Source organism: Cryptomeria japonica, chromosome 2, assembly GCF_030272615.1.
Source record: "Cryptomeria japonica chromosome 2, Sugi_1.0, whole genome shotgun sequence".
NCBI classification, from domain to species: domain Eukaryota; kingdom Viridiplantae; phylum Streptophyta; class Pinopsida; order Cupressales; family Cupressaceae; genus Cryptomeria; species Cryptomeria japonica.
In genome coordinates, this window is record NC_081406.1 from 89,574,874 (window position 1) to 89,599,829 (window position 24,956).

At 35.4% G+C, this 24,956-nt stretch overlaps 1 pseudogene; it reads right to left on the bottom strand.

Moving 5' to 3' along the window:
- Positions 1-6,176: 6,176 nt before the first annotated feature.
- Positions 6,177-24,151, bottom strand: LOC131078780 (probable pectinesterase/pectinesterase inhibitor 34; annotated as a pseudogene).
- Between the last annotated feature and the right edge of the window lie 805 nt (positions 24,152-24,956).

The window sequence follows — 24,956 nt, forward strand, 5'->3', positions numbered from 1 at the left end:
TTGTCAGATTCGCTTATGAAACCACCTGTAGAGAATATTGGATCGTCTGTTCGTCACTTTTGCGTGCCAGGATTTCCAGTAGAATGGAAATGACAAAGAAAAGCTTTTATGTTATTTTCAATACAAAGAGGAAGAACACAGCAACAGTACAGTTAATCTGTCTTACAAAAACTGTCAAAACTGACCAAAAAAAGAGAAATAAACTAGCGCTAATAAACCCCGAAGATTAAAACATTAACATCTTGCCAATGCACATACGAATCAATTATTTGCTATTTTTACAGTTCCCAATTTCATGGGGTGCGCTTCTGGAAAGAGCTCAATTATCTTTGAGATCAAATTGGGAGTTCCAAGTCAGTTTAGTTCTGATTATGAGGTGATTAGATAGGTACTGTGAATGAGGAGAAAATTATCCTTGTATAATAGGTTTATAAATTATATGGGTTAGGTGAACTTGTCAGTTATTGTGAGTTAGGTGAACTTATCACCTATTCTTCATGTAAATGTTGAGTAAATGCAAGCATTAATGTGTAATTAGTTACTTTTGGTTGCCTGAATACTCTTTAGATATCTTTGTTTCAAATTTTATATGTATCAAATATCTATGTCTAACGATCATATCATTATATGATAAAAAATTGATATTTTGTGTAATTTTTATTTAGTATTTATCAAATTTAATATCATATTTATTTAAGATATTATAAATAGAGATTTTTTCTTTTCCTTTTTGGAGTTCTAATATACCACCTTAATGTGAACTCTCCATGTTATGCTTGTGTAAAGATTAATAATAAAATTCTATAATAACTTGTTCAAAATTTTAAATCTTATGTCTTTACTTTACACTTTATTCTATTTGTTCCTTCAATATTGATAGGTATTCATAGGCCACCTAAGTGAACATTTTTGTTTATCATTATAAAGAAAGTATCAAATATTATATCTTCACGCATCTTGAATATTTAGAGATTTTTCTTTTCTATTTCACTTTATTTCATTGATCATAAAGTGATCAGCGAGAGCCACAAATATGACGATATTGTTCAAAAAAAATAATCAACAAAAGAAATCGTAGCTTTCTAAGCATTAAGAGAAAAAGGGAAACTATTTAGTTGGGAAAATTATGAAATCAAAGGCAAGTTTTTTGGAAGCCAAGACTATGATGGTGCCCTAGAAATTGATTGTGATCAAAAGGCATCTTAAATTCTCTATGCCTATAAATTTATAAGGAAATAAGTAGGATTCCTAAGGTAATAAGGTAGATAACTATAGATAAAATTGATTTAAGGAATCATGTGATATGCATAGCGGGTAGAACTAGAGGATATAATAGTGGCTAGCTTAGAGCCCTTGCTGTGTGTGAAAATAGAATAATTAAGTCCATAGGACAATGGTTGTACTTATTAAAATTATGAAGCATTATATTTTGTTGAGATTTGATCACAACTAATGTCAAACATACAAACGCAAGGAAAATTTAATTGAAGTTCATTGGGGAATTCAAATTAAAATAATTTTTTAAGTACTATCAATCATGGATGCTTTATGATCAAAACTTACCAAATGGTGATACACATATTATCAAATATGAATAAGTGTGATTCATGATTGGAGATATTGAATTCCTAAACATAGGTTTCAAAAATAGAAATACATGAGAATACTTTGTAGCACTAGAAGTAGAAATAAGTAGAATTATCTTGGAGGATGTAAGGTAACCACCTAGTTATGTATTTGTGCATGTTTCTCTTAGGAGAAAGTAAATTTGGTAATTTTAATACAAGGTTATCTATATTTTATTCTACATTAATTATATCAAGCATATAATAGTTTGAGAAGGTTTAGGGATATCTTCACATGTGTCTTGAGAAGGTATAATCTTGTAGATAACTGTCCATGATCTACATGTCCCCACATCTAAGTATGATGATTCAATGATATTATATTTTGGTTTATATGTTCACATTTGTTATAATTTTATATTTTTATTAGATGGTCAATAGAATAACTATGGAACCATCCTAAATTCTTTGAGATTTTTTTTATGATAGATACAATATTTTTTTTATTCATCATGGATTATTAAAGAAGAAATAATTGCATGGGTATCTTCTATATTTGGTTTGCATAAGTTTTTACTTATTGCTCTCAAATTAATGCCCAGTTGAATCTATCTCTCTTTATTTTATTATTAACTTAATTTTTTGAATGAATAAGAACTTATATTGAATGAATAAATGATAAAATATTCTATTAACATATATGTATTTATTCCTCCTTATAAAATATAATAGTTAAGCTCCTAATAATAATATATATAACTCAACCTATTATTTTTTTGATAAATCTATTGAGAGCTCATATTTGATATACTCCCAATGATTTATGCACTCTTATGTAATAGTTGGTATACAATTCTCTATAACATGCAAGATTTGGTTGAAGATTGTAACTACCCAAGATCTAGGAACTTCATGAAAGTACAAGAGAGATCAACTCTGAAATGATTATTCTATTCTATCAAATGATGAAAATGATAGATTAATATGGATTGAATGAGTTGAGATTATAAAGAAGACCCCTTGGTTATATAGGCCAAGGTAAACACAGAATTGCATAACATTATGTCATGTGTCTTAATCTTATGAATTGAAACATAAAGTCATAACTATCCACTTAAATTGATAATTATTGTATGTATACCCCAATTAAAATGAACAGTGTAATTGGGATCTAGGTCATGAATTAGTTAGGAAAATACCCCTTTCATGCTAGCAATCCAACCTTAAGTGCAACTTAGGGTATAATGTACAAAATTGCAAATAATGCAAGATGCCATATGTGTCTTAGGTACTAGGGAATATTAGCTACTCATGTACAAATACAATGCAATATCACACAAAAAAGAGAAAATAAGAAAATTTGGCAAACAAAATCCTCTCCATAATCTAGATATGGACAAAAAAACCTCAATGAAGAATGAGAATAATAAAACCCAATTCATGGGAAAAGTACCCTCCCTATATGAGAGAAGAAGCAAAAGAGTAACAATGCATCCCCCCAATGTACATCCTCCTAGAATGATGGTAGATTCCTACTATTAAATGTTGAAGATGATCCAACCTTTCCAAACAATTTTTGTTCTTCTAGAAGTAGACAAAACGAAGATTTAGAATGTCTTCCAATTTGTGAAAGGAATATGAGTGAAAAAGGATGAAGTGAAATGTCTATAAACCTTCAAATGTGTCTACATGTTGATACTAAAACTTTTAAGCATCAAATCAAGAGTTCTAGGCCACACTGATGAAGATGAAAATCCAATATCTTCCACAAACTAATGTAGAGCATCACCCAAAAATAAAGATAGCTCTGAAGATAAATAGACCTCCTTCAAATGATGCTCAAAAGAATCCATACTCATGTAGAACTATGAGGAATGATAATTCAGAGAATGAAGACAGTTAGATTGTTTCCTCACAAAAAGTAAATAAGGATAGTCTACATCAAAGAGAAGATGAATAAAATCAAGGGTGTCTCTAAAATATAAAATGAAATATCAAGATGCACATAGACTAACATCATGGTGTAGTGAATAACAAAGATTAGTCTTACACTAGTCAACTCATTTCTAAGAGCAAGATTGAATAACATAACTTATGACACTATCATGTTCTACATCATTGTAATCAATTATAATATACCAAAAAGGGATATCTTTTTATATAAACTTTCAACACTAAGGAAGAGGTCCCAATTAAGGATATATACTTATAAGATCCTTATCAAGTATACTTGTTCCAATAAGAAGAAGATGACCCTTAGCAAGTATATACACCACAATCAATAAGAGATCCTTATAGAAGATACTACTTTGCAAAGGGAAAGTTTAATCTTAAGAACTTGAGAGATGTTAGGAAGATCATTCTTGTCCCAAAGCACAAAAACAAAAGAAGATGCAAAATAGGCTATCATGTTACTACCAAAGTATGATTGCGCATGAAATTGTACCACCATGAATGACAACGAGCCCCCAATAGGTAATCTACTAATGCCACATAGTGAGAAACAACATAATAGCCACTAATGTTATTTAATTTCATGATAGAGTGGAAAAAGAAGTTGAATATAATATGTTAAATTCTCTACAATTAACGAAAGTAAAACCATACATAATATGATAAGCATTGGAATGTCTTGATTAACAAAGTAGTCTCTAGGAGATGAATAGGCCTCTAAGTCATGTTCCTATTGCACACAAACTTCCTCATGCATAAAATAAACCTTAGGAGAGCGTCAAGTATAATTCATTAGGGGCTCATTTCTATAAGGGAGGGTATTGGAATGAAAAGAAGGTAAAGCCTCATAAATGGGATTGTCAATTCTGTTAACCTCTTGGGAATATTCTTAAAGGGGCTTGTTAATCATCATAATTTCCTTATGACCAGGATGAGAGATGTAGATGATGATCTAGTTGAGGTGAAGTCATTAAGAGCTTCATTTAACATTCCATAGTCATCACTACTAAATATGGCATTCACATTGAGAAATGGTCTTTTAGAAAGTATTGAAACTCAGACCATAAAGGGATGCCGTATCGAAAAGAGATGGCGGGGTCTCATAGGTCTCAATGTTATATTTAGATGAACTAGAAGAATATTTTGAAGAATTGTTTGAATTAGATGCAGCCACAAAATTGTTACTAAGTTGTTTAGAAAAAGTAGGTTGCTTCTTAGGTTTCACCATAGCATCATCCTTTTTAGTCTTAAGCTATATTGGGGGGACTTCATATTCTCTTATAAAGGTAAGTGTAAGACACCTAGTTATCTTCTAAGAATACCTCTTCAGATGAAGAAGTATCTTTAGGAGGAGAGGGTGTTTCAACTTGAAGTGGAGAAGGAGTAGAAGAATGTGAAGAATATTTAGAATCATGTGAAGTTTGAAAACAAGCTTGTAAATTAGTATTAGCGTACAAAGTATACATATTATTGTTATAAATGAATTTGACTTGATGATGCAAAGTAGAAGGGACAACTTGCATATTATGAATCCAAGGTTGTCTTAAGAGAAGATAGTAAGTAAGCTTATTGAGCGTGACTTGGATAGGTGTAGGTTACATAATAGGTCCTACCATAATAGGCAAGGTTATAGTACCTAAGGATGCTCTAGCAACATTGTCAAAGCCATGAATAGAAAGAGATTTAGGTTGAATAAGAAAAGTGTCCACATCTCATGCAATGAGTCAATGTGACAAACATAAAGATCAAATCCATTGTCCACTAAGGTTCATCTTATAGCACTACCATTAATAAGGACAACAATCATAAGAGGGTCATATTGATTTTGAATCTCATTAGGAGGTAACTCATCTTGAGAGAACACAATTCTAGCTTTAGGTGCTTTGATAGAATTAATCAAAGAAGTCATATAATTAGGTGTCACCATAGGTGGAGCATCTAAGATCTTTAAAGCATCTTCTAATATTCCATGATAGGTGTGTGAGGTTTGAATCAACTCCTAGATAGATATCTTGACAAGAGTAGCTCAAAGTTGTTCAATAAGATCATATTCCTTTCCAAGATGTTAAGAAAGACGAGGTACTGGAGGAAGCATCGATTGAGAAATAGGAATAAAATTTGGAATAATTGGAAGATTAAGTTGTCTATTATTTCTTGTGTTATATGTGTGAGCAACCACATTGTAACTTCCTTGAGCGATTTGTTTGGCATATTCATAAGGACTTTTAGTGGCATGACCTCCTTTCATAATAATGACTGGTTTAATGGGAGTGCAAAAAAATATCATGATTATAACAACCTTCAAGCACACTAATCAGTTTAAATAAGAGGTTGAGAGGTTTGAGGAGTACTAGCATCCTGAACAATTAATGCATGAGATTTTTCGATACGTTTCGCAAAAATTGTGAAAGAAGCGTGTGATGTTTTTTGTGATCCACAGATTTGATGATTTCATATTCATATTTAAAATGGGAACTCACTGACTAAACTTCAATCACAAGTAATTATAAAGGTATACGGGACTAGTATTTGCCGTTAGTAATGATCAAGAGCACACAGACATCTCTACATAATACCAAGCTTATTACATGGTTTTGTTCCGTTGTTGCAGTTATTCTGGGCCGTAAAGAGTCATTCAGGCAAAATTTATTTGAAAACTTAGTCTTTTAGACCGGGAAAATACGGAATTCTGGTTAATGGAAGGCACTCGTTGCCTTTAATGAATTGAGCAACCGTAAATTTGTTGGCCTCTGAAGTGTCCAGAGCGTGATAGCCCGGGATCCGCGCCCGGACCATAGTTCATGTACTCCCCATAGTAGAGAGTTTTTAATGCGAAGTCTGATGAATTCCTTTGCGCCCAACCCTGTGGCTCAATAATATTGTCAAGATAACATTGCAAGAATACAACTCTAGAGTACTCTTTCCATGGCCTTCCCAGATAAGTTGACATAGGAACAAAATCAGGGGCAGTGGTCACATTGCAGTCATGGATAGAAATTCCAGTGTTCTCGTTGCCTTCATTTCTTCCCTGATCTGCGATGGTAATTGTCTGCTTTTCCAGCGGTTTCCTCGCCATTATTTTGCATCTCTGCAGGACCACCGCCGCATTGCCAAAGATGAAGTCTACCGTGCAGAAACCTACGATCTGAGGTGGATAACCTTGCAGGCAAATCAGCATTCTCGCTATAGCGAGCAAATAACAAACGGCGGTTATGAGTAGGCTTGACATCAGCTTTTTTTTAACAATTGCCATAAACATGCCAGGTGAAGTACTGATTGTACGCGAAATTCGCCGTACGCTGGTCTGCAGCTGAGATAATTTAACGACCCCGTTTGTGCCCACCATGCTTTCAATGCAGGTGTCCTGCTGATTTGTTCGCCCAGCGCTGAGAAACGTGTTGATGTTGCTTGCCTCAAAATTGTTCGCCCTGAAATCCAGACTCAAAATATGGTGGAGCACTTCATTCAGGTGGTCCGCGGTATCGTCCAGGAGGTCGATACAGTCTTGAAGAGCAATCTTCTCTAATCCAGGCGACGTTTTTCTAGAGAGCCCAATAGCTATGGTGGATGTCTTTTGCACCAAACTGATTGAGGCTTTAATGGCTGCGTTGAGCAGTTTTGTGGGAATCAAGAGGGAGAATCCTGGTAAGCCTGCGAGACTTGTCGAAACACAGAGCTCAGGCTCAGCTGTAGTCTTGCAAGCCGACGTAACGAAATTGTTAGACTAGGCGAATGGCAATGTAACACAAATCGCCATTACCATTAGCGCTACCGTTGCTTTAGCCATTACAATATCTATTCCTCTCCAGCTAATAAAAATACTGTCTTTGGTGGTGATACAATTTATTGAGTCAATTTGTGCTTCTCTATGAAGCTTATAATCTGTCTTTGCAGGCCGCAAGTCTAAACTAAGAAAAATTGTCCGTCCCAGAAGGCTTTATAAAAGTGTCGCTTAGCACACTTAAACGGAGAGATTACATAAGTTTCATGTTCTGCATCTGTTTCAAGGCTTTCCTGTTGTGGTGAAGCTTCATTAACGTTGCAAGTGGCAACACGATGCTCGTAAGACCTGATTACTTGCTTTAATCCCTATCCTCCTGAATCCGAGAAATGGGATCCATTCCCATCGCCGACGGTGTACCAATCTTCCAATCTTTTTACCAGTCTGGATTCGTTGGGCATTGTGCATTTTATCTTTCCAATGAAGTAAAATATAAAGTTTTGCACAAGAGCAAAAGAGTTGGAATATAATTGAGCTTTCAATCTAGAAAAAGCATAATCTCAGGATTTCTGCTTGCGCATTAAATATATGGACATAGATGTTATAGAGTTAATGAGTATGTCGAGGATAATTTATGGATAATTTATGTATTGGTACATCTAGGTATTGGATAGCCACTTTCTTGTTATCTTACTTTGGAGAAGTCACATTTTTTTAAAATTAAACAAAGAAACTTATCTTAATAGAAGATGCTAGTATTATCAAACTTTTATAATGTTAGTTAAATTACAAATAATTTGGATAATTGTATTAATATACTTAAATTATGAATAATTCATATCATTTTATTTTTTGAGATAAAGAACAACACACAGAAAAAAACAAATCATATTGTTGTTAATTGAATCATACAAATGTCTTGTTTATTACATTCAACTTATAAGAAACATACATCTTTATTTTATAGTCTAGATAGCAGAGTAGTTGTCAACACATAGAGAAACAAACAAATCATATTATCATTAATTGAAGCACACAAATATCTTTTTTATTGCATTCAACTTATAACAAAAAATCATTATTAGTTTATAGTCTAGATAGTAGAGCAGTTGTTAAAGTATTTATGATGGATGGTGAGATGAGTGATAGTGAGTAGTGTTAGGAGGCTATGCCAATTGATCTCTGCCGATATATCTTAAATTAAATTATTCTAAAACACCCCCATAAATTAAATTATAAATTAATTTTAAATAGCTTCCCATGATCTAACAAAGATGGTTTCCAACACAAAGCCTTGTTAGGAACTCATTCACAATCACTTATTCACTAATATAATGGTAGACACTCACAATAATGCCTCTCTAAATGACAGCCATCAAATATAACTGTTACTTCTTGCAATCTTAAAAGGCTTCTAAGATATAAAAATTAGTCTCATATAAATCCTTGGTGAAAAGATCATCTAGTCCTCTATCTTACAATATTGAAGATGAAATACTCATTGTTTGATGAGATGCTTGATATAATGGTGATAGACTTGTATGTGGTTTGTTCTAGCATGAAACATTGGATTCTTATACAAAAAAATGGTATATTGATTGTTACAATGAAGTAAAGAAGGTCATGCTACTAATTGGAGCACAACATATAGCTAGAAATACAAATATCTCAACATTGCTAATTGGAGCATATAAAAATATTATTTATTGTATTTAATTTATAAGAAAAATATAACATTAATTTATAATTTGTATATCATATAAGTTGTTGAAGTATTTATGATGGAGAATTAGGTGAGTGTTGATGAGTAATGTTCTGACTAGATTAGGATGTGCAAACCATTACATAACTGCTACATAGACAAAAAAGTGAGAAAAACCATGGCACTCATGAGAAGTGAGAGCCCAAAACCCTTGTTCCAACTACCAAAAAGGAAAAAAAACTAGCAAGAACATAAAACTAGACACCACAAAACCCAAAGATAGATGAGACTAGAGACAAAAAGTTCAAAAGGAGGAATGTTAGGTAGCTATGTGAGCCGGTCTATTTTGGTAAGTCTTCAATTAATAATTTATTCTAACACCCCCATAAATTAATTGTATTAATTACTTTCAAATATCTTACCATGATCTAGAAAATTTGGATCTTGATGCAAAGCCTTGTTAGGTACCCTTTAGTAATCACTTTTTCACTAATATAATGGTAGAAATTCACAATTCCCCTCCCTAAATGACAACCATAAAATATTCATGTAACCTCTTAAAATCACCAAAAACTTCAAAGATATACAAACTTAGTCTCTATTATTATAAAATATTATTTTAAAGGATATTTATTTTCTCTTATGGATTATCTTATCAATAGATATTTCCTTAAGTTATAGATAAGCTTGCTTAGGTTTCATTGTGCTTGCATGGAGTTTCATGCTACTTTTACAAAGTGGTTAATAGGTCTCTAACCATGGAGGCTTCACTGGCTAGGCAATATTATATCACATGCATTCATATTGGGGGGTTTAATATCCCAAAAATGAGGGTACAATATATTGCCTATTGGTGAAAATAGGGGATTTTTTAATTTGGGCTATGAAAAAATACAATATTTGTCCAAAATAGGGGGATTTTAATTCAAGCCGTGTATTGGGAGGGGGTGACAAAAAAGGAGTTTAGGGCAATATTATTTGAGAATAGGGGGATTCTTTAGTATGTCATGAACACACATGCTATAACTTAGGTTCACTAAGTGAAGCCCCTATGTCTCTAACACACTATACATTTGTACATCTTGGTTGAGTTTATCAATCCTAAATAATTTGACCATTATTTCATTTCCTTTTATTTGTTACCTACGTTCTTCTTTCTGACTTTGTAAGGCATAATATTATCCATCTCCCAAGGTCTAATTGATGCCTCCATTTTTATTTGAAATCCATATTAAAAAATGGTATCATAGCTTTTTTGGCTCTATAATGGTCTAGTATTATTTCTTAGTTTATCTTGAAATTATTATTTGAATTCAAGAAGAAATTTATCTTTGTTTCTATATTGTGGTCCCTATTCTTGAGGGCTATAAAGATTTTTTTTTGTTTTTGCATGTGATTTGTATTCATTCAAATCTATTCAAAGGTTGATCTATGTTATTGCATGTGTTTTATTGCTAACACTTTGTTGGAGGTTGATCTATATTAAACATGGTGTAGGATTTTTTGTTTGGCCACTCAAACTATTGTATGTTGTATTAAACATGACATAGGATTTTTTGTTTGGTCACTCAAATTGGCTCACTTGAAGTTGATAATTATGAAGCACTATACACAATTGGTTAAAAGAAGTAAACTTAGAGAACAATAACTTATCTGTGATGTCTTTTCGCAAATTAGAAATGAAAATTCTTTGAACATTAATATCAGGCACAAGATAAGATATTTGAGCATGCAAATATTTATATCTAACAATATTTAAATCAATCACTTTTTCCTTAACACCTTGTTTACAATGAATCAAATAAATAAAAGAATTTTGATGACCAATATTATTTTGAAATTGTTGAATGAAAGCATTGACCAATTTTTGAAAAGAATCAATGGAATAAGGAGGCAAAGAACAAAACCATTACAAGGCCTCATCTATAAATGACCTGGTAAAAAACTTATCCATTAGTCTATGATCATTTTAAAAGTCACTACACAAGGTTTGAAATATTTTCGCATGAGTCTGTGAGGGGATCAATAAGCATGAAATTACCATTCACTGGCTTCTGGGATAATTTGAGGTGGTAAAAAATAAAATCAATAGACTCGAAGCTCTTGTTGAAGTAGACACCAGAGCCTCGAATTGTGATATGGATGACAAGGAATAGGGTGCTTGGATAGTGGTTGGTAAGTTTGCTGCTATGGTTGATAAGTGGGAAGGGTTGGAAAATAAAATGAAGGAGTTTAATGATAAAGATAACCATGGTAATGACACAAAGGATTTGGTGGATGTGGTAGAGGTGCTGCATGATAATCAAAACTCCATGAAAAGAAAAATGGAGAATGTGTTTGTGCAAAATATGGAAATGATCGAGAAGAACTTTTCTACACTCCAAGATATTCGAGATGAAATTGTAAGGAGATGTGTGAAGATGAGGTACCATTTGGAGTAATCCACTACTACTAGGCTAGAGGCATCTGTGTCCAATTTGAAGGCTAATCTGGACTCCTTGGCCATATCCTCTAAAAAAGGTTCAGATAGAAAACTCTCTTTTTTATAAAAAGGCATAGAAATTTACCAGGATAGGAAGCTAGTGTTTTCCCTCATAGGTAGGCCATTAATTCATTCCTTTAGTGGGGGTGTGTCTTTTTTATTTTTTGGTCTATTGGGTCTGGTTATTCTATTTTCTGGGTTTTGCTAGGGGTCCTTGAAACCTATCGAGTTTGTTCCTTTTCTGCAGTAGGATTTCTGGTCTTAGGCCCTTACCCCTAGTGAGCCCTTGGTTTTTGTCACTCGCTAGTTTTGTAGTTATGCAAAGGTTTGGGCCTCACCCAATTTAATATATTCAGATAATTTTCACATGAGTCAAGGGATCACCTTTTCAATTATATGTCTCTAAGTGAGGGATTTACATGTATTAAGGGATAATGGTATGGATGATATCATTGGAAAGTAGGCTAGCAATCTTGAAAGTGGGAATGTCGAATTTGGATTGGGTCATGGAAGCATGTTGTTGTTGCAAAGATGAAACACTTTGAGCTAGGCCATTAATGGTTTCTTCAGTGGATAGGTTGGTATTGGACATATTAGATAATGTGATGCAGGAGCATCCCCGACCTATGAGAAATATTGCATCAACCAAAAATATTTACTTAGTTTTGTTCTTGTTCAGTTCTTGTAGCAGTTTTTTGTTTTTCTTTCAGTGTGTTTCGGTAGCTAGTTATTTTTCATTGCGGATCATATTTTCAGTTTCTAAGCCTGTTCTTGTGCATTATCTTGGATTTTCAGAGAGTTATTCCTTCTGGAGTGTCTATTTCTTGGTTCCAGAGTAGTTTTTGAGCTTAACAGCTAGTTGGTGATTCCTTCTCATGCGGAGCGATTTCTTGGCTGGTAGATCTATTTGGTGTCTTTCTCGATGTTCTTGAGTCCTTGGCCAACCTTCCCTTTGATCCATGCTTCTTGGTTTTTATTTTACGGAGGATTTTCCTTTCATTCTTGGGGTCGACCTATTTGCATGTTTCATTTTCCTTTCTTGGTAAATGTAATATATTGTGGCTAACCTAGATGTATTCTGAAGGGTATATATTGTTTTATGTGATCCTTAGGAGGGTAGTTCAAAGATTATGGGTATCTAGCTTTCTATAATTGTAATTTAGATGTCTCTTGGAGGTCCGGATGGATTGTTATCTAGCATGTAGTCTGAAACTGGGCATGTTTTTTATTAGGGAAAAAGCGGGTTTTACAGGGACTCAAAACCACAGAGTTATAGACTCAAATAAAATAAATAGTCAAAGTTCACCATGATGGAAAAGCTATCAAACAGACAAAAGGACAACATACCAAACAAAAAGACAACAGAAACTAAAACTAGATAAGCATTAACCTAAAGACTTTAAATTCTCAGCTATCTTAGTTTCTAGAGTATTCATCTCTTGGGCCACCTTTTTCAGGTCCTAGAACTCCTGATTGGAGGACTCCGCCTTTCTCTTTAGGTTGGCTCTGGTTCTCTTAGAGGGACATGAATCCTCTTTTTGGCCTTTTTATCTGTCAGCATCGAGGTCCATGATCAGGGAACCCTATTGGCACTTATCCAACTTATCCACAAGCATATTCATAGTGGCCACAAAGTTCTTGACAATCTTGTGGCTTTGATTCATAATAGCATTCATAGTTCCCCTGATTTTACCAACTTCCCCTTCAATCTTCATGGTTTTTTTCTCATTTGATTTTTTAATCTTTTCCATAATTTCTATGGTTCTTTGTAGACACTCCACCATGTATAGCTTCTCTTCCTCAGTCCAAACTACCTCTTCAGCCTTCTGAGATTGCCATTTTTCAATCAGCTCATCCAGTTTGCTAGCAACTGCCCTGTTCTTTAGGTTTATATCTTTAATTTAATGAAAGACCCATTAAAAAAACCTAAAGAGGTCCACAGTGCCATTTTTGGCAATTGCCAAGACATCATCTGAAACTGGGCATGTTAGCCTACATGTAACTGGATGATTAGCGAATGTTCTATGATGATGTAGATATCTGATTTGCATTTTATCCATGTTTTTTTGTTGCTTCCTTTGTGTTACTCTTGTTGCATGATCTGGTTTGTTCTCTTTGAGGACCCACCAAACCATGGCTACACCGAGTGGTATCAGAGCTGGTTGCGAACCTTGAGGCATTCCTTGGGTGAACAGATTGCCAAGTGGAGGCAGGCTACAAGGTTGTTTGATAAATCACCGAGTTGAGGTAGTTGCATTGGATCAAAGGAGGAGATGCTCCCTAGAAGGATGAACCCCTAGAGTGTAGAGTAGATGATGGAGGATTTCAAGAATGAGATGAGGAACGAGATCTGAAATGCATTGGCTGGTTTGCAAAGGAATCCAAAGTCTGAGGATGAGTATGAAGGGGCTGGAGAGGAGCTTGAGGCCGAAGAGGTTGAAGGACCAAAAGTTGAAAGAGAGGAAAGATTTCAAAGAGCGGTGGACCAAGTGAGTAAAGTTCATAAAGTGGAGGTTTTGAACTTTTCCAGGATATTGAATCCAGAAGATCTGATTGATTGGATTGGAGAGTTGGATGACTACTTCAAGTTTGAGGATATTAAGGACCCATAGAGAGTCTGGTTGGCACAAACGAAGTTGAAAGGGCATGTTGCCTTATGGTGGAAATAATTGCAGAGAGATAGAGTTGAGAGTGGTGAGATTAAGATCACCCAGTGGAGGCAGATGGTAGCGAGATTGAAGGCTAAATTCATTCTGGGAGACTATGAATTGGAGCTATTCAAGAAGTTGTAGAACTTGAAGCAGAAAAACATGAGTGTGAAAGAATACACCGAGGAATTCTACAAGGTGATGATCAGATCTGGACATAGAGAGATGGATAGGGAGAAGGTAGCGAGGTACATAAATGGACTTGCATTTAATATTCAAGATGAGATGAGTATGTTGAATATTTCCATAGTTGAAGAGGTTTACCAATATGCTTTGAGGGTTGAGGAGAAAGTGAAAAGAAGACAACAAAAAAAACCTTGAGGAAAGGAGAGATATAAAGGGCAGATGAGTGGTAGTATAGAGAAGCAAAATGTTGAAGAAGAATCAAAACCTAAGTGGAATAAGGAACCAGATTGGAAGACATAGGGAAAATGCAGTGGCAGTAGCAGTAGAGAATTCTTGGGCAGATGTTTCAAGTGTGGAGAAACCGAACATATATTTTTTGAGTGCAAGCAAGGGATGGCAAGGAGCTGTGTGGCAAATGAGGATTAGGAAGTTAGAGTTACTAGTGAGAATATGTTGGATCTGGAGTGAGGAGAATCCCTTATGTTTAGAATAGTCTTGATGGAGCAGATCAGTGAAGACACCAGACCTACTCAGAGGAAGAATCTTTTCTAGACTGTGTATAAATCTGGAGGTAAGTGTTGTAAAGTTATTGTGGATAGTGGAAGTACTGATAATTTGGTATCTAGGGAGATGGTAGGGAAGCTTGGATTGAAGAGACTTAAGAACCCTTTTCCTTACAAGGTATGTTGGTTGTAGATGATCAAAAGTTAGAAGTAAAAGAGCAATGTTTGGTGAATTTCAATATTGGACCTTTTAGAGATGAGGTCTTATGTGATGTTGTGACTATGAGTGCTTGTCATGTTTTGTTGGGAAGACCTTGGCAATTTGACAGAGGAGCTATTTATGATTGTAGAAGAAACCTAATCAATATTGAGAAGGACGAACAAAATTTCACATTGGTTTCTTTAAGGGAGGAAGAGAAGGAAGTGAGGAATTTGAGTCTTGAAAAGAGCTGTAATGCTAAGAAGTAGGTTGCAGAAGTTGCATTGGATGGTGGTACAGATTTGCAGAAGGGTCTGATAGATAAGCCTGATAGTAAGAAGGAACTGGATGGCAGTAAGGTTATGATGGTGAACCGGATGAAATATTGTGGCAGAAATAAATCAGAGTTGTAGAAGAAAGAAAGCATTGGTCAGAGACAGTGTGTAGGTCTCAAACAAGGAAAGAAAAATAAAGACAATTAGGAGTTAGAGAATCCAATTAAGGTTCCGAAGGAGGTAAGGAAGGGGTTTGTAGACAAGGAAGATGTTTCGATCAAAAATGAGCATGGAGTCTATATTCCAAATCATTTTAGATGTTCATGAGTTGTCTCTCATGGATGATCTCTTTCTACTTGGGGTGTTTGATGTAAGAGCATCCCCGACCTATGAGAAATCTTGCATCAACCAAAAATATTTCATTAGTTTTGTTCTTGTTCAGTTCTTGTAGCAGTTTTATGTGTTTCTTTTAGTGTGTTCCAATAGCTGGTTCCTTTTCATTGCAGATTAGATTTTTGGTTTCCACGCTTTTTCTTGTGCATTATCCCAGATTCTTAGTTCATTTGGATTCTTTTTTGGAGAATTATTCCTTCTGGAGTGTCTGTTTCTTGGTTCCGAAGCTATTTTTGAGCTTAACAACTAGTTGGCGATTCCTTCTTGTGCCAAGTAATTTCTTGGCTGGCAGATCTATTTGGTGTCATGCTCGATGTTCTTGAGTACTTGGTCAATCTTCTATTCGATCCGCGCTTCTCGGTTGTTCTTTTCTGGATCATTTTCCTTTCATTCTTGGGGCCAACCTATTTGCATGTTTCATTTTCCTTTCTTGGTAATTGTAATCTATTGTGGCCTAGCCGAATGTGTTCTGGAGGGTATAAATATTATTTTATGTGATCCTTAGGAGGGCAGTTCACAAATTATGGGTATCAAGTTTTCAAGAATTGTACTTTGGATGCCTCTTGGAGGTTCGGATGAATTGTAATCTAGCATGTAGTCTAAAATTGAGCATGTTAGCTTGCATGTAACCGAATGATTACCAAATTTTCTATGATGATAATACAATGATGCAAATATCTGATTTTGCATTTTATCCATGTTTTGTTGTTGCTTTCATTGTAGTACTCTTGTTGCATGATCTGGTTTGTTCTCTTTGAGGACCCACTAGACCATGGCTGCATCATAATGAAGGATAATGTCAAATACTATGAGAAATGGATGGAGCATAAGAATATGGAAGTGGGACATTATGGTAAGTAGCTATAGGAGATGGTTGGGAAATATATGGAACACTCACAAAAGGAGGTATGATAGTGATTCCTCTAAGACAAACATGTGTAGGATTGACATTTTGTGTAGATGTAGCCATGATAGGTGGAGTATAAGTAGGCACATTAGGTAATGATGTTGGCAATGGAATGGTATTTTCAATGTTTTTAGGAGAATTAGAAAAATTAAGAGCTTTGACACAACTTTTCATGTACACGATATTATCATTCACAATATGATATATGCCACACAACATATCTATACCATGTTCATCATTTTGAACCATCCTCCTCAACCCTTCAATCAACGGGATCGCCTCACTATTCGAGTGTTCTTGACCCATTCAATGTTCAAGCTTTTTCAAATCCTAGAAAGGATTTACTATTTGGCTAGAAGATACTCATGTTAGGGAGTCATCCTCATTATGAGAAGTGTGGGAATTATGATTGTCAACAATGTTAGGTATTTCATCAATAGACATACAAGTTTCACCTAAGTTCCATAAGTCTATAAATTCTTTTTACATGGATATTAGATGTAGGGATCAAAGTCCTAAAACTCATGCACAAAGCTAATGAAGAAAATGTCTAAATAATACAAATCTTTATCAAATTGACTATTTAAACATTGCATAAAAGGAAGAAAATTTTAATCTCTAAATGCATAAAATGCAATGTGAATTAGCTATCAAATGAATGTAACTATGAGTGCATAAGATATATGATTGCAAATATGCAATGAAATGCATACAAATTAGATCTGAAAACTTAGATTTTTTTTGGTTAACATGATATATTTAGTGTTAGGCAATAATGAAGAAGGAAAACTAAGAGGGGGGGGGGTCAATCAGTTTTCATCGGATCTACAAATTTAACCAGAAATACAGATCTGATAAACTGCAACAATTACAAAGATAAGAAAATTGATAGCACAACATACAACACCAAGATTTTGACATGGAAAATCCGGTTAAGGGAAAAACCATGGTGGGAACCTACCCACAATAAGACGATACTCTGCAGTAGCTGATAATATGATGAAACTATAAGGATCCAGTAAAATATTGAGAGAGGGGGTGTGAATCAATAGATAGAAAATAAACTAAAATTTCACCAAACAAACTTTCAACTCTGAATCCAACCACTAAACTAACTAGTTTAGTCACTATATCAAAAACTGCAATTGCATTGTCAAACTTTACCAATTGACCAAAACATCAATGATACAATGCAACAGATCTGAAACTTGAATACCATTTAACCAAAACATTGAACCACTTCACTAATATCAGTAATATCTCATTTCATATCATTTGCGGTTATCTAAACATATCTAAGTGGATTTACTAGTCATTCATATCAGCCACATCAAAAACACATCCACAAAATTATTCACCACTCGACACAATGATTTTTCATGTGGAAACCCAAATGGGAAAAACTACGGTGGGGATGAATACCCACAAGTATTTTGAACTCTTCTGAAGTTCTCCCTGTTAGGAGCCAAGCCTTGTTAGAAGATTATACAATAATGTCTTGTTAAGAGCAAATCCAGTTAAAGACCACCCAGTTAAGGGATTCACTACAATACCCTGTTAGAGGTAACTTTGGTGGAGGATTTTAAATCCAAGCTAATGGATCACCTAGTTAGAGAATTTCAACAAGAATCTGGTTAAAGCTTACCCAGTTAAGAGATTTAACTGTTGTAATAGTTAGAGAACAACAGGTTCTTTGCTGATCTGGTAATAGTACTTCCTTTCTTAATCAAAACCCTTTCTACTCCTATCTGCCTTCACAACATTCTACAGACACCTTATGTTTCAGAATAATCACACTTAACCAAATTCGCCAACACAACATTGAAACAAATCATCAACCTTAAAAACAAATACAATAGGTCGGTAACACAACACAAAACCTATAAATCTCATAGAGATTACAAACATATCGGTTCAATTTTGATTGTTAGATTACATAGGAATCAACTTCACATTATTCAAGACATCTTCAACTGTTCCTAGATCACTGTACATTGGATCCTGTAGGTCATCACGTGTTTTTCACTTCATGCTATGAAATTGATCATTCCCAAGATAAATGATTATCTCTACGCATCAAATCCACTTCAAAACTCATCATGTGCAACATGCATACGTGGCATCTTCATCTTTGATCATCATTCGGTCATAGATCATCACAACCGATTCTCCAAGCTCCATCGGTTAGGGTTCTTCTTATCAATTGGTTAAGGTTACCGGTTGATCTCTCTTCTTCAATAATACTACCAATTGCCTTCATTTATTTACTACCGGTTTCTTTATTGCATCATTACCAGTTGTGTTAGTCCACTCGTAGTTTTTCCCTTTTAAAGTATTCTTGCTCGTAGGTTGCTTTTGTCCCTTTACTTTCGTCAGGTCCTTCATTTTCCTTTGTACTTGAACCGTTGAACTCTTTCAAAACAAAAGTTCAATAGGTTCAAGGTTCAAAGCACGTTTTGTAAAAGAGTCATTTGTGGTCTTTATTGTCATACAAACAGGTGCACTTTTGTTTGTGGTCATTGAAGTTTTCAACCCGTTGAACCAAATGTCAAGCAGTTCAAGGTTCAAACTTCAAAATACCTTTTCGTAAGTCACGACCATGTATCGTTATATGATGAGTGTGAGTCCTTATGTTTTGAGTTGATATGCGATCTTGAACCTTGAATCAAATTTCAAGTGGTTCAAAAGGTTCAAGGTTCATGTTTAATAGTCCTTTTCCTTTGTCACTCATTCTCGGTGTTGTTGTGTGTGTCGCCCACTCACTGCTATATTTCTTAAGTGAACTTGAACTGTTGAACCTTTTTGTCAAGTGGTTCAAGGTTCATGGGTTCATTTCAAAATTAACTCTAAGGTTTTTTTTTTGTGAAAATAAAGACAGCGTGACAAGAAGGAATATTCCCTTTTCAGTAGTTTAAAATTTTAAATATGGAAAGTAATCATGAGTGCATCAAGCTACTTGTGCGAAAGTGATAGGTAATTAAGAAGGTGTCAGATTTTTGTCATTTCACAACTACTTCACATGCTTGGATAAATCATGTTGAAGTGTGTGTAGCTCTAAAGATATTTATCCGTCCAATTGAAGGAAATGTGTATGAAATTATTTTCATATTTAAGAAAGTCGCAGCTGCCATACTTTAGTAAAATTGTTGGCGCCGAATGTAAAACCAATTTTGTTCTCTGGAAGAATTTATAGATTTCATATTGTTAACGGGTAAGCTCAAGCTCAGTTGATTTCTCCTAAGTTGTGTTTCTTTGAGTTCCGAGGTTTTTATCAGTATAGAAAAGGGAAATCTCTAGATTGTTGGGGTAGGATACTGTCTTGTTGCTAAAATTTCTTGGTTAAGGGGGTACATAGTTAACATGAGGCCTGTGCTGCCTAAGCTTGGCCAGACCTCATGTCTAGTGAGTATTTTGCCAGAATTGGAAGACACCTCCTTAATTCATGTAGATTTAGGGGATTTCATGGAAACAACCAAGAACCCTCAAATGGGTTCATTAATGGAAAAGATAGTTAAGAGTGGTCTTGTGGAAGCTGTTGCATTCCCGCTCGTCACACCTTACCCAAATTTAGTGTTGGCATGCATGAAAAGATATGACTCTGAGATCAGATGTATCAGAACCAATGATGATGAAAAGCTGGTCAGAATTAATAGAGAAATGGTGATGACAACAATGGGTATTTCGCATAAGGATGAGGAGGACTGGACAATTGGGAGTTCGTATGCCTATTTCTCTGAAAAGAAGAGCAAGTACAGAAGTGTAATTGCTAGAAATTGGTTCTTGAAGATTTAGAAAGGAGTATCATGGTTACCCAAGCCCCTGACCAGAGAACACTTCATCCCAGAGGTGCAGGACATTGTTATACTTTTGAACAGAGTAAAGGGGAATTCACATTCCTTCTACTGGGAGGATTGGATGTACTTTTTCATTTAAGTGGTTCTATCTGGTGACAAATTTCTGGATTGGTCTCAAGTAATTACAGAGAGACTTCACGAAGGATTGAGCAATTTTGTTGGGATGACAGGGTTTTACATGTCTTCCTATCTTTTCTACATTTTAGCATGCACAAGGGATTGAACTTGACTACCTAATCAACCTTGGATTGATGGAATGAGGGTTTACAATTTTTACCATATACAACAACAGAGACATGTTAAGCAGATTGATAGATGGAATGGGGTTTTTGTGGGGAAACTTGCCTATGACCTTCAGGGTGATGCAAACAGGAGGATGTCAGTTGAAGCTATGGAGTTTGTGAGTATATATGAAAGTTTTTTTATCCAATTTCCTCAATTTACTTACATACTGGTAGGTGGCTTTGAAGGCCAACCATTCAAACTGCCCAGGTACGCTTTTGATAGCTATGTGCTTATAGAAGTGAGTAGGTAGTTGGCTTACATAGATAAAAGATTCGGAGAAAAGGGTGAGTCCAGGGTGGTATTTCCCATTAAACTTGGATATTACAGTTGCAAGTCTGTATCAGATGCCTTGAACCTGGAACTAGAGTTCAAAAGGATGAACCTGTAGCCATATGTGGCAAGGTGAAAATTTGATAGCAAGGGTTATGCAAGGGAGAACCTTAATGTAGACAGTCATTTTTGCAATAAAAAGGACGAGTATGAAGTGAGAAAGAGATTGTGGTCCAGATTCACTTTGCAACAAATAATCACCATGAGGCTCCCAATTAATATATCTAGCGTATCAGAACATACAGAGAGGAATGTTTTGGATCCTGAGTTTGATACTGAGATTGAAGGAAAACCAATTCCAGAAATTGATTGGAATAAAAAGGAAGATGACAGTCTCCAAACAAGAACCTTCAATGTTGTTAGGAGAACAAAGAGATGGTTGAGGAATTAGAAGTTCAAAGAGGAACCTCATATGTCCTCACATGAATCAACAAATGATTCACCTATTGTGGTTCAATCCCCTATTTCTATAACTAATGAAGTTGCTGATGTTGCAAGTGTCTCAAAGCCTGTTGTAAAGAAAATTCAACCGAGAAGGTCAAAAAGGTTGCCACCTAGTCTTACAGCTGCCCAAGTAACTTAGTCCATAAGCAAAAAGAAGAGTAAGGAACCCATCCTGAGACAGGTTATTGTAGACTTGGACCCCAGTGAAGAGCTTGAACAAACAATGGATTCATAGGATCAAGGTGAGCCCGAAATGCAAGAAATGGACACAAATAAAGAAGTGGAAATTCAAGAAGATCCCAGGAATACCTTAGTAATTGTTACTTCACCAGATGCACAGACTACTCCACCACCTAAGGAACCTGCAATTGCACCAAGATGCCTAGAATCTGGCATTGGGAAAAACAAGAGTGTGGTGCCAGTCACAATTCCAATGGAGGACATGGTTAGCAGATGCTTGGGAGAGACATCAAAGCCAAAAAAGCTCAAAACATAACCAATTCTTGATGTAGATGACACAATAGGTCACTGGATAGCCGAGGTTTCCAAACCCATTCCTGGAAGAGATGCAGACAATGCTAAAGAAGAGGATTTCACTGTGGAGAAGATATATTTGGGGGTTGCTTCAAGAGCTGTAGATGTTAAGTATCTAGAATCCTCCACAAAGAGGATAATTTAAAGGACTTGGAAAGATGAAAAGGATATGAGAGAACTAAAGCAAGTTGTCACACAGATGGCTCACTACATCAATGCTATCCACGACCCAAACCCCCAACCATTATTGCAGATACCAGTGTCTTTTGATCCTAAATCACCAGCAAACCAGAAGATGCTAGATCAAGTTCAAAGGAAAAAGGTAGTGATGGAAATGTTTAATAAATGGTTGGACCTGATAATACAACAAGGGTTAGATTATTTTTGTAATCTGGTTAAAGTTTATAAGGATGCTGAAACTGTGAGTAAAGAGCTTGAACTGGAAACGACCGCCTGGGAAAAAGAAAGGATTAAGTGGGTAGCAGTCCTTGCATAGATGAACAATGTTGAGAAGTATGGAGTAATGAAATTCCTGGCTAAGAAACTGATGGAGAACTTGGATGACAATGTGTTGTATGTGTCAAAGAAAAATATAGAATGGCACAATTTGATCATCAAGCAGGGCCATGAAGAATCCACCAAGCTGCTCAAAGGATTGACTAACTTGATCGACATGATGCAGAAGGACCTCAAATGAATTGATATTCAACTCATGAAGGAGGAAGCAAAGGTGATTGAAGTAGCTGCAGACATGACTAAGGTTTTCCAAGAAAGGATCGAGTTCATTTAGACAACAAAATCCTTGACCACCGATGGATTTTCAAAAGCGGCAAGGATTGAATCAATGCTCTTTGTCTGTTTGGACCATTTAGAGGTTCACAAGGTGAAAGTTACATAGGTGAATATGGACAAAGAAGTGTGGAAGTAGAGGATCATGCACATCGGTCAGCCCTAATTCCAAGTTATCTTAAACTTCTCGGCAGTGCACCTAGAATGGCATGGTTCTGTAACAAAGTAGGACAAGCCCATAACCTCCTCTGCCACGGTGGAAGCCTAGTTGATTTGAGAATGAGACGTCAGCCTTTTAGTGGCTGTTAGTTTAGTTTTCTTTTATGTTTCTTTAAATGGTTTCTTTAACCTGGGTGAAAATAAATGTTCTTTGATCATGTAAGAACTATGGCCTAGTGGCTATTTAAGCTGAAGAGCTTGTCTTTGTACAGGTTCCGAAAAATGTGATTTTGGGAGCAGTAGATAAAATTTTGATATGAATTGTTTGGATGATACAATGATTGGTTATTAATGAAATGTTGTGTTATCTTTGAATCTATGCATTCTTAGATTTGCAATCTTTCTTAAGTTGATTATGGGCACAATATAATTTGATGATTAGTTACCTCTGTAATCCTTTCCAATTCATGTTTATTATTGGTTGTTGGATGACTCACATTGTATTGATTTGCTTGATCCCCCTTGCTTTATGAAGCATGAGAGAGTATCGATCGAGCCATTAGTCTTTGCTGAGTAATTATTTTGCTTTGAATTTATACAACAAGAATGTTATGAATCAGAGTCTGTGAACTCTCCTTTGAATATTCTTTTCAAGAAATTTCCTATGTGTGCAGTTGTGAAGGCATTTATTTGTGTTGATGGATAAATGTTGAAGCCTTTCGATTCTTTCTGGTTAAAAGTGTTAGCACATCAACTGTATAATAAATTCATTGTAAATCATACGAGGAGCTGCCCTCTAATGTAGAGGTTGAATTTTCATTAATTCTTCCAACTGTTGGTATATTTGTTTCTTTCTAAAGGGTAAAATCGAGTCATATATTGCTTTGAGAAGATAATAGCTAAAATTTCAAGGAGACAAATCTATTAACCAACAGATTTTTGGCAACTCTACTGGGGAGTTGAATTATAAGACTGGTCGCCTAGTTGGTAGACTAGAGTCAAAGAGATATATTAGGTCCCAAAGGAGGGAGGGGGTAGTTGATTCTGTCTTTCAGGAATTACAGAACCTAAACTTTCAACCCACTTTTTTACCTCAAAGAAGGGAAAAAAGTAGACCACCTTCGCCATCATCATCATCTCCTGTGTCCTCAGTGTGCCAAGCTCTGATCCTACACGGTGTTACTTTACCAAATATAATCAACCCAACTCCACTCAATACCATACTTCCAATGGCGGTAAATACTCCTTGGGGGGCTGTTGTAGGCCCATTGAACATAGGTTTAAATCTTAATCCCTTGCCCAAAGGTGCTAGAGATCACTTGTCCAAATTTAGTGGGGATGGAAAAATCACCGTTGATGAACACCTGAATGCATTCACTGTGGCTTGTGGGATAATAGCGGTTCAACATGAAGATGTTGCTGTGAGGTTGTTTGTCCAGATACTAACTGGAGTGGCATTAGATTGGTTTTATCACTTACAAAATAACATGATAACAACCTGGCAAGATCTAAAAACAAGATTTGAGGCAAGGTTTAAATCAGCTGAGGATGAACATTCTCTACTTGCTCAATTGGCTCAGTTGAAGAAACAAATTCCAAAATCAATGAGAGACTTTGTAGCGAAATTTGACAAGATTGTGCACAAAATTCCAGCAAATCAAAAACCCTCAGATGACAATCTTAAGTGTTTTTTAATCAATTCTATGCCTTCAGAAATAGGTTTCCTAATTCACAAGCAAAGATTTATAGATTTAAATGCAGCCAAAACACTTGCAGTGGAATTGGAAGATTACTTGATCATGGCAGGTAAATGGAAAAGGGAAGTACAAACACCCGTTGCCCAACCTTCAACTTCTTATGACCCTGTAATGCACAACAGATTAATGGAATGCAGTAGTTAGTGAATGTCATATTGCCCTCGTGTAGTAATGAGTTAGTTCATCCCTCAACTTGTGAAAAGATACCTGAAATAACTACTCTTCAAATAGATGATTCTACACCTCTCCTTGAGTCAAAACCAGAGCCCT